Raw genomic sequence first — 16035 nt, 5'->3', positions numbered from 1 at the left:
CTGAATTACAGAAGCTTAACTTAAGGAATATCCTTTATTGGGCAGTTTCATTTCTTCCGTGTAGCAACCACCTTGTCTCTAACTGGTAGTGCCACTTATTTTATTAAGGAAGTAGCCCAAACTATTTTCATTTTCCCTTTTATTACTTATGATGTGATATTATATATTTTTATTAATGACATCATCAAGGGAAGCATACAATATGACACTTCCCAAATTCTCTGCCTTTCATGATTTATAGTTAATTAACAGGTGGTCCCTCACTCAAATGTAACTAATTCGATCCCAGAGGCTTCCTCTACTATACTTACTAAACTTAGTGTATTTTGAATAGAGTTATGATGGAAACAAAGCTCCTATCCTAGAGGAATATATCTTTTTATTCACTTTTCTTTTTTCTTGCATCTCTTGATCATTTATTTCAGGGTCAATTATGTCTCCTCTAACCCAGCTCATTCAAGAGCCAAAACAAAAGCAAAACCACTAGTATAGGAGTATATAGTATTCATGGTATATTTTCATGAAAAAAAAGAGAAACAAATATTTTAAATTTAAACATGATATAGAATAAAAATCATTTACCTGTAAAACTTTTTTTTTATAAATACTTATGTTCCCAGTAGAACTTTTCAGTAATCTTCATTTGTCTTTCTCTGATTTCCTCAAGTTCTATTAATTCTACCAAAAATTTAAAAATATATATACTATTTGGTTTAATTGCCAATTCCAACATTCCTATAATATTTATCAGTTCTAAGTAAGGCATTGATGTAGTCAGTAAAATAGTTTCAATAGGCTTATGCGGGACCACCCTGGAAATATAATGACAATTCATACTATTATTTCTGAATTTAAATGTTTTAAGTTCACAAAAATCAGCTTTCAGACTTTAGAACCAAATTAATTTAGTCTGCTCCTTGTTTAATGAATCTGAGAGGAAAAAATCAGTTGCTAAGTTATAGAACACGAAGTATTCCATAAATATTCATTTACATAAATTTAACTATTTTCTTTTAAAATGTGTTTTAAATTTTCTGGGGGTTTCATTACCTGTGTGTTTGTGTGTATTTTTGTATTATAGCAAATATTCTTTGCTTACCATTCAGATTTAATAAATGTTAATATTTTCCCATATTTGTTTTGTGACTTTTATTGGTTTTTCAAAATTCCCTTAGTCAATATTATGTTACTTTAATTATCATAGTTTTGTAATAGATGTTGAAGATATTCTCCTCTTCCTTGAAAATTAAATTGGCTCTTTCTGGCCTTATACTTCCCCAAGTTTCGATATACTATATCTAATAAGATTTTAATTAATCTTTTCCTTAAAATGGCCTTGATGATGTATTAACCATTGACTGAAATGATTCCTAACTGTTTCCCCATACACTGAATGAAGACCTATCTTCATGTGGGTTAAAGTCTAAAACCTAGATTTAGCTTTAGTGAAAGCGTCATTGAGGAAGGGCTGTGCCCCAGAGAAGAAATAAACCATGCTGGACAGAGCAGGTGATTAAATCAGGCCAGATCAATAAATACCATCTTTTTTGGTTGTTGTTCAAAGGGACAGCTGCAGTTCTTAAGATATCTTAATTAATAATGTGTCTGAAAAATTTTTTGCATTAAAAAATTGGTTATCAACCAGAGTTTCAAATGCATAATTTCAGTGATAGTTATTCTTTCCAAAGAAATTAAACTGCTAAAGGTTTTAACAAACCTGACAAAACAAATCTAATTGCATCATCTTTTTCCCTTTAAGTCACATGTCATAGCCATTCAGCTTCTCTCTTGGTCTTGACCTTATATTTGTGCTTGCAATGTAATACATAAACATCAGCAGTTCTTAGCAAAAGCCCATAAAATCCATGAGTAAAAGAACACTCTTTTCTTATACTACACACATAAGCTTTTCCCCTCTAAATTGGTCTAGTTCCCAGTACTCTCTGCTGCAATACTAACAGGTCTCTATTCAAAGCAAATTATGTTGACTAATTAATTAAGCAGATTATATCCAATTCTTGTTGTAGGAGAACTTTTGTTATAACAGAACTTTTGTTATAGCGGTTTAGTCTGGCAGCAGTTCTTAGGTAAGGATTCATTTGGCCGGTTGTTGCTGTGGTGGGAGTCCTGCTAGATAGCTTCAGTGTGTGTGTGCCAGAGGGGAAAGCATCAGGGAACCTGGGTTTCATCCCCAGAACTTGAAAACCCCAAAGCCAAGTAGAATCCCTCCTCCTAAAGAACTGGAGTCCTGGCCAAGGTCTCAGAGTTTCCGGAGCAGGTGAAATAAAAAAGGGATTCAGTTACTACAAATGTAGTGCAAGTTAATGTTTTTTTTTTTTCACAAGGAATAGAACAGGGCACAGCTACTAGAACTGCCTGAAAATCCATAACAGAGTTAACCAGCAATACCTCATTTTTTAAATGCTGCTCACAAAGCTATCGGTGCTGCCTTTTCATGTTTTCCCTAACAATAAACAAAATTGGTCCCAGATCCTAGAAGCAGAGTTGAACTTGTTTGTGGGAATTTTGTAGTTCTAGTTATGGTAATTGCAGGAGTAAGGGGATATTAAAAGGCAAAGTTCATTATAGTGAATACGAAATGCATGTTAGATTTAATGGTTTACCTTTGCTGGAAAACCTTTATTAAATCTACATTTTAACCTTGTGCGTCTCCTCGATTTATCCAAAGCAAATCTTAGCTAATAGGTTTTTGTTCCACATCTCTAAGCCTTTAAGCCTTCAACTCCAATTATTAAACTCCAGTTATAAACTAAGTACTCTGAATATTGCTCAGTAGAGTAACTGGTAAAAGTGTGGATTTGGGGGCATATGTAGGATTAAAAATTTATTACTAAACAAATAATACCCTTTCTAATAAAATATTTATTATGTAAACAGATAATATAATTTATCAACTGAAGCCAAACATGACAACATGATAATAACAAATACAATATTCAACCAATACCAATAAAGTTAAAATTTTTAAATATTCAGAACTGTCATCACGTCTTTGTAACATCAAATTCAGCAGTGAATTTTGGAAATTCCATGTTTTTAATTGCTTGAGCACATTATTGAATGGTGCTTTATCTGATAAATGATCTGTCCTATGTTTTTTATAGTTTTTAATGAATTTTAATTTGAGAAAAGAATTTTTACCACAATAAAAATGAGAATTGTTAAAAAATAATAGTTAATGAAAGGATATTCAGAACTTATTTTGAAAAACTTGCTTTGATGTAACCACTTAAATTTTCTATTTTTAGTAAACTTTGTAGGTATTTAAAAAAATTTTTTTTGGGAATGTGGAAATAATCTCTTCCTCCTTCTTACTCTGAAATTTCACAATGAAGTATCCAGGTTTGGGTCATTTTCTTTTTTTTTTCTTTTATTTATCTATCTATTTTGGATGTCATTCATCTTCAGGAAATTCTCTGATCTTATATCTTACATAATTTCATTTTTCCCATTTTCTTTCTTCTCTGTTCTGGAATTCCTTTCAGTTGGATATATATCCTGTACTGGTTTTCTGTCTCTTATCTTTTTGCTCATATTTTCCAACCCTGTGTATATTTGTCCCACTTTCTGGGAGATTTCTCTACTTTACTGTTCAACTTCCCAGGTTATTGTATGATGCTTGTGTAAGCCTGTTACCAAACCTTAGATGGACCATATGAGAGAGACAAATTAGAGTCCAATCTCTCTCATGAATTATAGCTGCATCATTTTAAATAAAAATTTAGCAATGCATAAAAAGGATATATTTGAGTTGATTGCCAAAATCTAAGCATTTCTGTAATAATAAAAAAATCAGTTATCTTGTGTAAATAAAAGAAAAATCAATCACTTATCTTGATAGATTAGCAGATCAAGGAGAAAATCATTTATTCATCCCAGCAGAAAAAGTAAAAATTATTTTAAAATATTAAATATACATTCATGATAGTAAAAGAAAACATTGAGCGGGCCATGGTGGCACAGCAGGCAGAGTTCTCGCATGCCATGACGGAGACCCGGGTTCGATATCCGGTGCCTGTCCATGAAAAAAAGAGAAAAAAGCAAACTAGAAAGAGAAAACTTAAAATCTTACAGGTTCAGCATATTCTACTTAATAATGAAATGTTGAAAATTTTCCCTTTGATATTGGGAATAGAAAATATTTCCTACTGACACCACTCATATTCTACATTGTTCTAGAGTTCTTGGAAAGCTCAATAATAAAAGCAAAAGGAGGGCAGTGCGATGGTGGCTCAGTGGCAGAATATTTGCCTGCCATGCCGGACAACCAGGTTCAATTCCCAGTGGCTGCCCATGTAAATAAATAAATAAATAAATAAATAAAGCCAAGATTATAAAGAAAAAAGCAGAACTGTTATCTGCAGATGATGTGATTGTGTGCATAGAAAATTTATAATATAAAAATTTAAAGTATTGGAACTAGTAAGGGTGTTGAGCAAGGTTCCTAAATACATAATCAATACAAAAATAAAGTTCATTTTTTTATACAGCAACAATAGTTTAAAAATATGATTTTAAATATAGATTGTTCTTCTGGGGAAAAAAGTGGGGTAAGGAGCTCCAGGACTCAGTGCTTCCACCAAAACAGGTATTAAACAGGCAGGAACTGTCTGAAACAACTGTTCTGGGGCTCCAGAGGCCAGAAAAACACTGTAAAGCATCCTGGGAATAGTGAAAGAGCCTGGTAAACCACAGGAAAGAACACTGAGTTGCTGTCTCCACAGAGCAACTGCCCACCCCCAACTCTTGCAGCAGGCCCCCTTGGGGTCTGCTCCCTGGCTATTCATTGAGGACAGAAAAAGACATAAAATCTTCTCCCCAAGAACAGGGGTGGGCACAGCAGATCACTGATCACAGCTTTTGATGAGTGTCTTTCTAACACTGGGTCCCAGTTCTAAGCTAGGGTTCAACCCTCCCAGGACAAAGGCCAGGGTCGCCATTGCTTCAAACCTCCAACCCCAACCCCACCCCCACCCCCTAACAGTAGGGGAGCAGTGGAGCGTTAAATACACAGTGCTTTCTCAGGGTTGAGGAACAGACAGTGGAAGGACTGCCTTTGCTGGGCAGCCCAGGAAAGCACAGATTTGAGGAGCCATCAAAGAAGCTTTTGGCATTCTTCCTGACCCCTTCCCAGGGAGCGTGGTAGCTAGGTATATACTTTATCTGGCAAAACTGTCCTCAAAAAATGGGGGGCTGGGGAATGCAAGGGTACCTGCCATGCGGGACACCAGGTTCAATTCTCACCTGCCATGCCCGAGGCCAGGGTTCAATTCCTGGCAAGTGCACTTCTCCCCCTCCCCACCCCAAATTCAACAAGTGGTGCTGCAATAACAGGATAGTTACATGCAAAAAAAATGAAATGTGCCCCTCACCATACAGCATACAAAAAAAAATAATAATAAGGAAGAGCTTGAAATATTCACAGATAAACAGAAACTGAGACAGTTCATCAACAAGAGATCTCCCTTGAAAGAAATACTAACTAGAGTACTGCAGGTTGAAAGAAAAAGACAGGAGAGAGTGGCTTGGAGTATTGTGAAGAAATGAAGATTATCAGTAAGGGTAACTAAAAGGTAAAAAGAAAGGAAAAAGAAGATATGATATATAAAACCCAGGGGTAAAATGGCTGACATATGTACTGCCTTTACAATAATAACATTGAATGTTAATGGATTAAACTCCTTAATCAAAAGACACAGAATGGATTTAAAAAGTGTGATTTAAACATATACTGTTTACAAGAGACTCACCTTAGACACAAAGACCCAGAAGGTTGGAATTGGGAATGATTTCCACAAAAGTCAGCACAATGGTTCACTCTCAGGGGAGGAGGAATGACTGTAGAGAGGAAATGAGGGGCAGGATTTTATTATTCTGAAAATGTTTCATTTCTTAATCTTATGGAGGTTACATGGATGTTTGCTTTTAATTATTCTTTAACTATTTATATGATTTATTCTTTCTTAAGTATGTATAATATAAAATATATGTTATGTATCCAAGAGACTCAAAAAACACACAGTATGTAAAAAATCAGTAAAATATAATCAGGAAGTATGATGATGGAGTTAATCAGATAGGTGACCAATTCCACTTGCACTGTATGCATTGTCTGTTATGACATTATTTTAAAACACAGCTGAAGTTTGTCTTGTAGCAATTTTTGTGTTGGAATGGCTTATGAGTCATCTATCCCTTGAGTTCTTCTACAAAGTGACTTTTACACCCAATTTGGCTGGGTGCAAAATTCTTGGTAGGCATAATTTCATGGTCTGTTGGTATTAAATGTCATTATAGGAAAATCTACGGCTAATCTGATTGTTTTTACCATTAAAGACATTTTTCTCCTTTGCCTTGGTTGCCCAAAGATACTTTATTTTTGAAGTCTAATAAGTTTACTAGAATGGAACCTAACAAGGGTTCATCCTGTGTCAGTTTTTCCTAGAATGTAGAGTAGTTCATGTTCAATCATGTTTTAGTCCTAATTTAAATTTGTTAAGTTTTCTTGAGTTGTATTTTGATACTTTTCTTTCTGTTTTCCTGTTTCGGTTCTTTTTCTTGGGGACAACAGTGACACATGTTGAATTCTTTCACTTTGATCATCTTACCTCTGTCCATTTTCATTTTGCTTGCAATTGTTTTGGCTTTTTTCTAGTGGATATTCTTTTCTCTTTTTTTGCTGTCTCAGCATAGCCTTCACTTTGACATGGTTTTATTTTTCTTTTCCACTTATTTCCTTTGTCAGTTTGTATTTTATCTCTTTCTGACTTGCTGTATCTTCACTAATTATTTTTATCTGTATCAAATTCTTGTTTTTATAGAATGATGGCTTTATTAAGTTTGTTTGAATTCAAGTAAAGATGTTAGTCATGATTTTCATCTGTGATATGGCAACATTCTCTTTTTCTCCTGAGTGCTTTTAGTCTTCTATTTGTATATTCTTCTTCCATTTTTAAAAAATATAATATTTTTATGTATTTAATTTTGTTACTTTTGAATTATGAGTCTTTAAGTGTTAAATGTTTCTGTAAGAACCATTTGTAGAAAGCTCATATTGGAGAGAGGCCAGAGCTGTTTTCCCAATTAGTAAGAGTTTATTAATGCTATTGGAGAGTACTCATCTCTCTATAAAGTATTTATCTCTCTATAGCATTAATCTGTTTCGATAAAACTACAAATCTCTTTCATCTTTCCTTACCAACAGGCTGCTTCCTACAGATATGGTTTGCTTGACTTCCATTCCAGCCCAGCTTTTCTTCTGACAAAATAAAACAAGGATAGTGTATTTCAACAGCCTGCATACCCATTCCAATACCTTATTAGAGGAGATTATTTGTTTTGTTCTTCAGACTGTTGCACCATGGAGAAACAAGTTCTGTTCATTTTAGCTTAGATGGTTAATTATTGGTGTTTTCTGCATTCCTCTTTGACTTTGTTATTTTGGGCAGTCCTACGTACATGATACTGTGGTTTATGGTTTTAGAAGTTTCCTACTTTTCATCAAATACAGAGTTTGTGTTTCTTTTCCTTATTTTCCAATTGCTTTTGAGTAATGTCTTAAGAGGAAATGGGGGAAAACATTTTACTCAATCATTTTGAACTAAGATTGTTCTTTAAAATTTGAGAGAGGAATCAGAAATTCTAAAATATGAGGTAGAAAATTTATTATCTTTTACTTGAGTCTGCCCAGAGATTTACTAGATTTTGTACAGTTTATTTCCTTGGAAAGAAACACAACAATAATCCCACTTTGTTTTAATATCTATTTTTAAGAATTTGAGCTTCATTTTCTGAAAATTTAAGATTATTTTAGGTATTTTGCTTTCGGGATTACTGAATTTTCCACAATGATTGAGCATGTTACCCTAATCAACTACAAACTTCCTTCCTTCCTTTTCATTGGATTTGAAATTTATTTTATCCTACTTTTAGCTAGTAGGTTAGACTTCCACTACTGCATGGATGCCTGCAGCAGAATTAGATTCCAAGGTCAGATACAAAGGATTTTATTACTTGCAGCACAGCAAACAGCATGAGCATCAGTAAATTGGCCTTGGTTCCTTTTGGCCACAAATCCCAAGAGGGTAACACAATACGCCTAAGATGAATTTTTATGTCACAATTAAAAAAACACTAAGCAAGCTTTGAAAATCCATAGCTTTTATATTAAGTGGCAGACAAAACTTTGATCAGAGGGAGATGTAATTTTGTCTCAGAAATTTATTCTAGAATAAATGAACCAAGAACAAGAGTGACCAGTGCTTTGCAATCTTTTCTTTTTCTTTAAAAAAGTTGTAGGTTCACAGAAAAATCATGCATAAAATACAGAGTTCCCATATTCCACCCTATTATTAATACTTCACATTAGTGTGGTTAACATTTGTTATAATTCATGAAAAAAAATTTTTATAATTTTACTATTAACTATAGTCCATCATTTACAGTAAGGTTCGTGATTTGTTTTATACAGACCTCTGGCTTTTCAAATTTTTTATTCTTGTAACATATAAACAGCCTAAGATTTTCCCTTTTAACCACTTTTGCTTGTATAATTCAGGGCCGTTAATTACATTCAAAACGCTGTTCTACCATCATCACTGTTCTTTACCAAAACTTTACAATCAAACCAAATAGAAGTTCTGTATAATTTAAGCAGTAACTTCTCATTCCCTAACCCACCCTATCCCCTAATAACCTACATCCTAGATTCTTATGCTGTGTGCTTGCTTATTCTAATTATTTTGTATTAGTGAGATCAAACAGTATTTGTCTTTTTGTGTTTCGTGTATTTCCTTCAATATGATGTCTTTCAGGTTCACCCATGTTGATACGGGCATGAGAACTTAATTCCTTTGCAGGACTAAATAATATTCCATTGTATGTATCTACCACATTTTTTTTATCCACTCATCAGTTGATGGACACTTGGGTTGCTTCCATTTTTTGGCAATTGTGAATAAAGCCACTGTGAACATTGGTGTGCAAATAACTGTTTGAGTCCCTGTCTTCAAATCTCTTATGTATATACCTAGAAGTGGGATTGCTGGGTTATATGGTAATTCTGTACTTAATTTTCTGAGGAACCTCTAAACTGTTTTGCACAGCAGCCACACCATTTTACATTGCCATCCTCTCCATTTTTTGCTGGTAGCCATTCTAGAGGGTGTGAAATGGCATCTTATTGTGGCTTTGATTGCATTTTTCTAATAGCTAGTGATGTTGAACATCTTTTCATGTGCTTTTTGGTCAATTGTGTATCTTTGGAGAAAATGTCTATTCAAGTCTTCTGGCCACTTGGGTTGCTTGTAGTTGTATTGTTGTGTCATAGGATTTCCTTATATATTCTGGATATTAAACCTATATGAGATATGTGGTTTCTAAATATTTACTCCCATTGTGTAGGTTGTCATTTACTTTCATAATAAAGTCCTTTGAGGAACAGAGCTTTTTAGTTTTGATGAGGTCTCATTTATCTATTTTTTGTTGTTGTTGCTTGTGCTTTGGGTATAACGTCTAAGAAACCATTACCTAATACAAGAGTCTACCAAGGTTTCTGTACATTTTGAATTGGAAATTTATGGTTCTGGTTCTTATATTTAGGTTTATGATCTATTTTGAGTTTTGTATGTGGTGTGAAGGAGAATTGATAACTTAGCAATATTTAGTCTTGTAATCCATGAACACAGAATGTCTTTCCATTTATATAGGCCCTCTTTGATTTCTTTTTAGCAATCTATTTTATTTTCTGTGTACATATCCTTTACGTACTTGGCTAGATTTATTCATCAGTACTTCATTATTTCAGTTACTTTCCATTTGAATGCTTCTTATTTCTTTCTCTTGCTTAATTGTTCTAGTTAGAACTTCCAGTGCATGTTGAATAACAGTGATGACAGTTGGCATTTTTGACTTGTTTCTTATTTAGGAGGGAAGGTTGTAAGTCTTTCACCATTGAGTTTGATGTTAGCACTTTTCATATATGCCCTTTATCATGCTGATGAACTTTCCTTCAATTTCTAGTTTTCTAAGTGTTTTTATCAAGAAAGTGCACCAGATTTTTTCACATGCTTTTTCTGCATCAAATAAGATGGTCATGTGGTTTTTCTCCTTTATTTTGTAATGTAGTTTATTACATTTATTTATTTTCTTATGTTCAACTGCCCTTGCACACATGGGATAAATCCCACTTAATCGTGCTGTATTTCTTTTGATGTGCTGGTAAATTTGGTTTGCTATCTTTTTGTTGAGTATTTTGCATCTATATTCATAAGGGATATTGATATTTAGTTTTCTTTTCTTCTGGTATCTGTATTTCATTTTGATATTAGGGTGATGTTGGCCACATAGAATGAGTTAGGTAGTGTTCCCTCCTCTTCAGTTTATTTTTGGTGGGAGTTTGAGCAGCTTTGATATTAATTCTTGGAATGATTGGTAGAATTCACTGTGATAGCATCTGGGTCTGGGCTTATCTTTGCTGGGAAGTTTTTGATTACTGATTCAATCTCTTTACTAGTTATTGATTTGATGAGATCTTCTATTTCTTTCGGGTCCCATGTTCATAGTTTGTGTGTTTCTAGGAATTCTCCATTTCATCTGGCTTATCCAATTTGGCACACAGGTGATCATAGTTTCCTCTTATGTTCCTTTTTATTTCTCTAGTGTCAGTGATAATGTCCCCATTTCATTTCTGATTTTAGTTATTTGTGTCCTGTCTCTTTTTTTCTTTGTCTGGCTAAAGGTTTGTCAATTTTTGATCCTTTCAAAGGACCAACTTTTGATTTTTTTTATTCTTTATTTCATTTATTCTCTAATCTTTGTTATTTCCTTCCTTTTACTTGCTTTGGGTTTACTTTTCTCTTCTTTTTTAGTTCTCTAGTTTTGAGGAAGGCCTCTGATTTGAATACTTTCTTCTATTTCAATGTAAGCTTCAAGAGCTATAAATTTCCCTCTCAGCAGAGCTTTTGCTGAAACCCATACATTTTGGTATGTTGTGCTTTTATTTTCATTTGCCTCAAGATATTTTCTAATTTGCGTTCTGTTTTCTTCTTTGACCATAGTTAAGAGCACGTTGTTTAATTTCCACATTTTTCTGAGTTTTCCATTTCTCCCTTTGTTATTGATTACTAGCTTCATTCTATTTTGGTTGGAAAAGAGACATTGCATTATTTCAACATTTTTAAATTTATTGAGACTCGTTTTATGACATAACATGATCTATCCTGGATAGTGGTCAGTTGGCCCTAGAGAAGAATGTGTATTCTGCTGCTATTGGGTGAAGTATCCTATATATGACTGTTAAGTCTAGCTGGTTTAGAGTATCATTAAAGTCTTCAGTTTCCTTATTGATCTTCTGTTGAGATGTTCTATCCATTATTGAAATTGGTGTTTTTCAGTCTCCTATTATTAATGTAGAACTGTCTATTCTCCCTTCAGATCTGTTATTTGCTTCATGTATCTTGGGGCTCTGCTGTAAGATGTATAATAGTGTTTTTTATTTATAATGATTATGTCTTTATGTTGAATTTAACCCTTTCTTGGTGTATATTGACCCTTTCGCCTCTTGTAAAGTTTTTGACTTAGTCTATTTCATCTCATATTATTATATCTACCTCAACTCTCTTTTGGTTACTACTTGCATGGTATATTTGATGATGTTCCACACGTGTCTTAGGCTCTGTTTGTTCTTTTTTTTAGTCTTTTATCTTTCTGCTCCTCTATCTGGATCGTACCAGTTGTCTTGGCTTTGAGCTCATTGGTTCTTTCTTCTGCCATCTCCAATCTACTATTGTAACTGCCTCCGGAATTTTTCATTTCATTCATTGTATTTGTGTTAGTTAGATTCAGTTGTCAACTTGGCCAGGTGAGCATACCTAGTCTTGTTGCTGCGGACATAAGCCAATGGTACGTGAACCTCATCTGTTGCCAATTACATCTGCAGTCAGCTAGGAGGCATGTCTGCTGCAATGAGTGATGTTTGACTTAATTGGCTGGTGCTTAAATGGGAGATCGCAACATAGCACAGCCAAGCAGCTCAGCATTCCTCATCTCAGCACTAGCAGCTCAGCCCAGGCCCTTGGAGATGCAGAAAGAAGTCACCCCGGGGAAAGTTGTTGGAACCCAGGGGCCTGGAGAGAAGACCAGCAGAGACCATCCTGTGCCTTCCACGTAAGAAAGAACCTCAGTGGGAAGTTAGCTGCCTTTCCTCTGAAGAACCAACAAAATAAATCCCCTTTTATTAAAAGCCAATCCGTCTCTGGTGTGTTGCGTTCCGGCAGCTAGCAAACTAGAACAGTATTCTTAATTCCAGTATTTCTCTGGAGATATTCTCATATTGCTCATTTGTTGTTTTCCTCATATTCTTTAGTTCTTTCTCTGTGTTTTCCTTTGTCTTCTGGAGCATTTTGAGGATTATTATTTTAAAATCTCTTGTCTGTTAAGTTCAAAGTTTTGCCCTCTTCATTGATGGATCCTGGATTTCTATCTTGTTCCTTTGGATGGCCATTTCCTGTTCTTTATCTTGTAATTTTTTGTTGCACACTGTACACTTTTATCTTTTAAAGTGTTAACTCTTGAATTTAGTCCCTGGGCTGTCCCTTAAGTTTGTATCCAGCTAGTGATAGGAGAGAGATTTTTTAATGCCAGGAGCTAATAGAAACAAACAAAGGCAAAAAAAAAAAAAAAGGCACCTTTCAGTCTCTTTGAAATTGACACTGCTTAGCCTTGCTATGAACCAGATCAGCCCAAGACAAATGGGAAGTGCAGGGTTCTCTCTGCCTTGTGTGTGTGTGAGTGGGAGCATAAAATCTGGCAAAACTGCTTCTTCTCCTGGGCCTGCGTTTGCTAGAAGCCCCAGGATTTCCCTGTTGACAGTCCACAGCAGTTGGAGTGAATGCCCCCTTTAATCTCTTTGGAACAGAGCTCTTCCTACTCTTGGGTGCTCTTTCAAGTGATTTAATGCAGATAATCCTATGTCCAGGCTGTTTCAACTAAATGATTTCTTCTACTTTCCCAGCTATCTGCAAAGGGCTTCTGTGCCCTCAGGACAAACTGGGGCAGGTCAAGCCTGAAACACATTTCCTGGCTCAGTCTCTGGCTTCCACCTGATAAAGTGACACTGACATATGTGAATCCTAGTGTATACACAGTTGCCAAGAGTGTTCTGCATCCTGTGATTTATTTTAGCCCACTTTTATCAACGTAACCCATTTAATGTATATTTTGAATTGTGTGCATGGCCACAAAACTGAAATCAATAATGAAATCTGAAGTGTTTGGTAGCCTTTGAAGTAACATAATATCTAATTATATCTAAATCCATTTTGGGAAAGATTACCAGTAGACTGCCTTGATATTTGATGCAACCAATTATTATACATAAAATGGATCTGCATATGCAGATGATAATGAATAGAAGACCAAAAAAAGAAATTATGCACAATTCAGAACAGTGGCAGGGACCCACAGTGGGAGTGTAAGTAGGCTCCCCAGCTGTGTTGTGAAGGAGGTGGCAAATGGGCCAGCAAGGGTGCCAGGTGCTTCTTCTGTGGCTTCTGAAACTGATAGGTTTTTCTACCAGGAGGGAGGAGAAGAGACCAAAACTCATTCAAAGGATATGTGCAGATAGGCTGAAGCCTAAAATGGTGGCAGCCCCAAGCAGGGGAAGGAGTACAGAATATATAAGATGATTGGTGGGAAATAGGGAAAGGGAGGTGGTGGATTTTCTTTGTCTAGCTTGGGAGTGGGAAGCTGGCTGATTTTCACTGATTGATTTAGAATGGAGGGCTAAGCAGGGAATCGGCAGCCTTTCACTGGTGAGGTTTAAAATTTCACCACCACTGTAGTCATGGTGGAGGGCGGATGTTGGTAAGGGGAGCTTATTGCAAGATTAGAGCTGCTAGAAGTCAAGAGGGCTTGGGCTGGGGAGGGCTCGGTGGGTTTTCTGGAAATCATAGATGGTAGAAGTTTCTTGGAGTATTTGTTAGGGGTTGGTCACATCATGGGGGAAGGGGTTCTGCCAGACAGACACTGCATTTTCTTAACCTAGCACTTTCCTGGTTAATGCAACCCTTGAACTGTTTTCTGTAGTTCTGAGGAAGGTTACTCTATTTAAGATTCCTTTTCCAACTTTTCCCCAGCGTTTTGGAACGATGGTTGCCCTCAGAACTGACCCCCCAGTGATCTGAAATAGCTGATCAAAAGTAGACATCCACGATGAGACCATACATCCCTGGAGTTTGGAGGACTAGTTCATTATGTCCCAATCTGGCTCCAGCTTGCTGAGGGAGGAATTGGAACTGCAGTCCCCACAGCTGCCGGCCACAAGGCTGGGGAAAGGAAATGGCAGCCACTGCAGGAAGGGTGACATCCACTGGTATTGCAAATTATCAGCCTCTCCCTCCTGCTCCTCCTGTTCTTCCCTGGATTGTGCATAGTCTTCCCCTAGACTCTGGAGTTTCAAAGTGGTAAATTCAGATAGTTCCTGCCAGTTCACTAGTTGTTTTGTTGGAGGGGCTAATTCTTGGAGCTTCCTCCTCAGCCACCTTCCCACAATCCTTCCTCGTATGGGGCCTTGAGTTACTGGCATAGTCTGCTCAACAAGACATGTAGGATCACAAGAGGCCTCAGGAAGACTCTCTAGGCTGTCCATCCTAACATCTTGCACTCTCTCTCTCTCTATTCCTAAAACCCTGTACAAAAGACAATCAGGAATTCTATGGAATCTGAAATTTTTTCTTGACCAAAAACATATTTATGTGAACATAGATGGAGATGAAAGGAGTTTGTATAGAAATGCTACTCAATTATTTGAACTCTTTTTATGTTATTTATCAAAAGATAACTGTGCTGATTTATCATCAGAAATTATTTTTAGCAATCTGTTAGCTGTTAATTTGATTAGTTTCTTCTTCAAGCTTGATGAAAGTAAGGATGTAAACATGTAATTCAGTCATTAGTTATTCACTTTAATGCTGAAACCAAATGTTTCCAATTTCTCTTTTCCTGACAGCTATAAGTTTTTATACCCCAACGCAATGCACTGTTGTAACATTATGGATGGCTGAAAGATATGCCTTTCTAGAAATTGATTCTCTGAAAACCATGAACGCCTACCTATCCCCAAGTTTCAGGGGTATGCACAAGAATACTGTTAAAAAGAAACAATATTTTTAAAGCAGCATCCCTTAAAAAGATTCATAGTAGTTTTAACACAGTAGTATTAATCTTTGAAAGAAATATGGTATAATACATTTTTTGAATTACAAATATGTACTTTGGAGGTTCTTATGTTAATCTGTAGTTGATTGTTTTGACAGAGTATATACTTAATTCAGCAGACTTGAAACTTATCATGTTCCTAGACCATTCAGAGAGGCTGACTTCAGTGTTGATATCAAACTAGAAGACTAAATATTGGTATTGCTGGAAAAGTTTGTGATTTACCATTGAAATGTACATTGGTAACACTAGGCTTGGCTATACTGCACAATTAAAAACAACAGAGAAAAGCCATGGCAAAGAAAAACTCTGCATCCATAGTTTTTAAATGTATCAAGATTTTTTAAAAATGTGTTTTGAAAACATACACAAACACAGATTATATGTGCTTTAATTCTTCTTGATCTATATTAATAAGAGAAAGATTCTGTGTTTGACCTATGCCCTAGAACTCAAAGGATCATGACCATCTTTTGTCTTTCCTTTTTGTATTCAATGTTGTGAGACAGGATGAGCACTGGCATGTTAAAAGATGGGTCCACTAACAATTTCAATACTTACTAACTGTATGATCTTTAATAGGTCATTTATCTTTAGTAAATCTTAGTTTTCTCACTTATAAAGGGAATATTATGATATATCTCTTTTGTTCAAGGAGAGATTTGAGTAATGTAAGAGGCTATGATAAATTTAAAGAGTTTTAGAAATATATAGTGTTATTGAATTATTTATTAGTTTCTTTAACTTTAATCATATATTTCCTCAATGGGTATGGTCTATCTTGATGAAAAGCATGTA

The 16035-nt window shown here is 35.4% G+C and overlaps 1 protein-coding gene across 1 annotated transcript in view; it reads left to right on the top strand.

The window, feature by feature from the left end:
- The window catches only part of ADAMTS6 (ADAM metallopeptidase with thrombospondin type 1 motif 6), a 361538-nt gene that overhangs the window by 219271 nt on the left and 126232 nt on the right, over positions 1 to 16035 (top strand). The gene's annotated exons all lie outside the window — the stretch shown is intronic.

Source organism: Tamandua tetradactyla, chromosome 9, assembly GCF_023851605.1.
Source record: "Tamandua tetradactyla isolate mTamTet1 chromosome 9, mTamTet1.pri, whole genome shotgun sequence".
In the NCBI taxonomy this organism is placed as follows: domain Eukaryota; kingdom Metazoa; phylum Chordata; class Mammalia; order Pilosa; family Myrmecophagidae; genus Tamandua; species Tamandua tetradactyla.
Note: the sequence above shows the minus strand (reverse complement) of the source record. Positions and strands in the feature narration are given on the sequence as shown.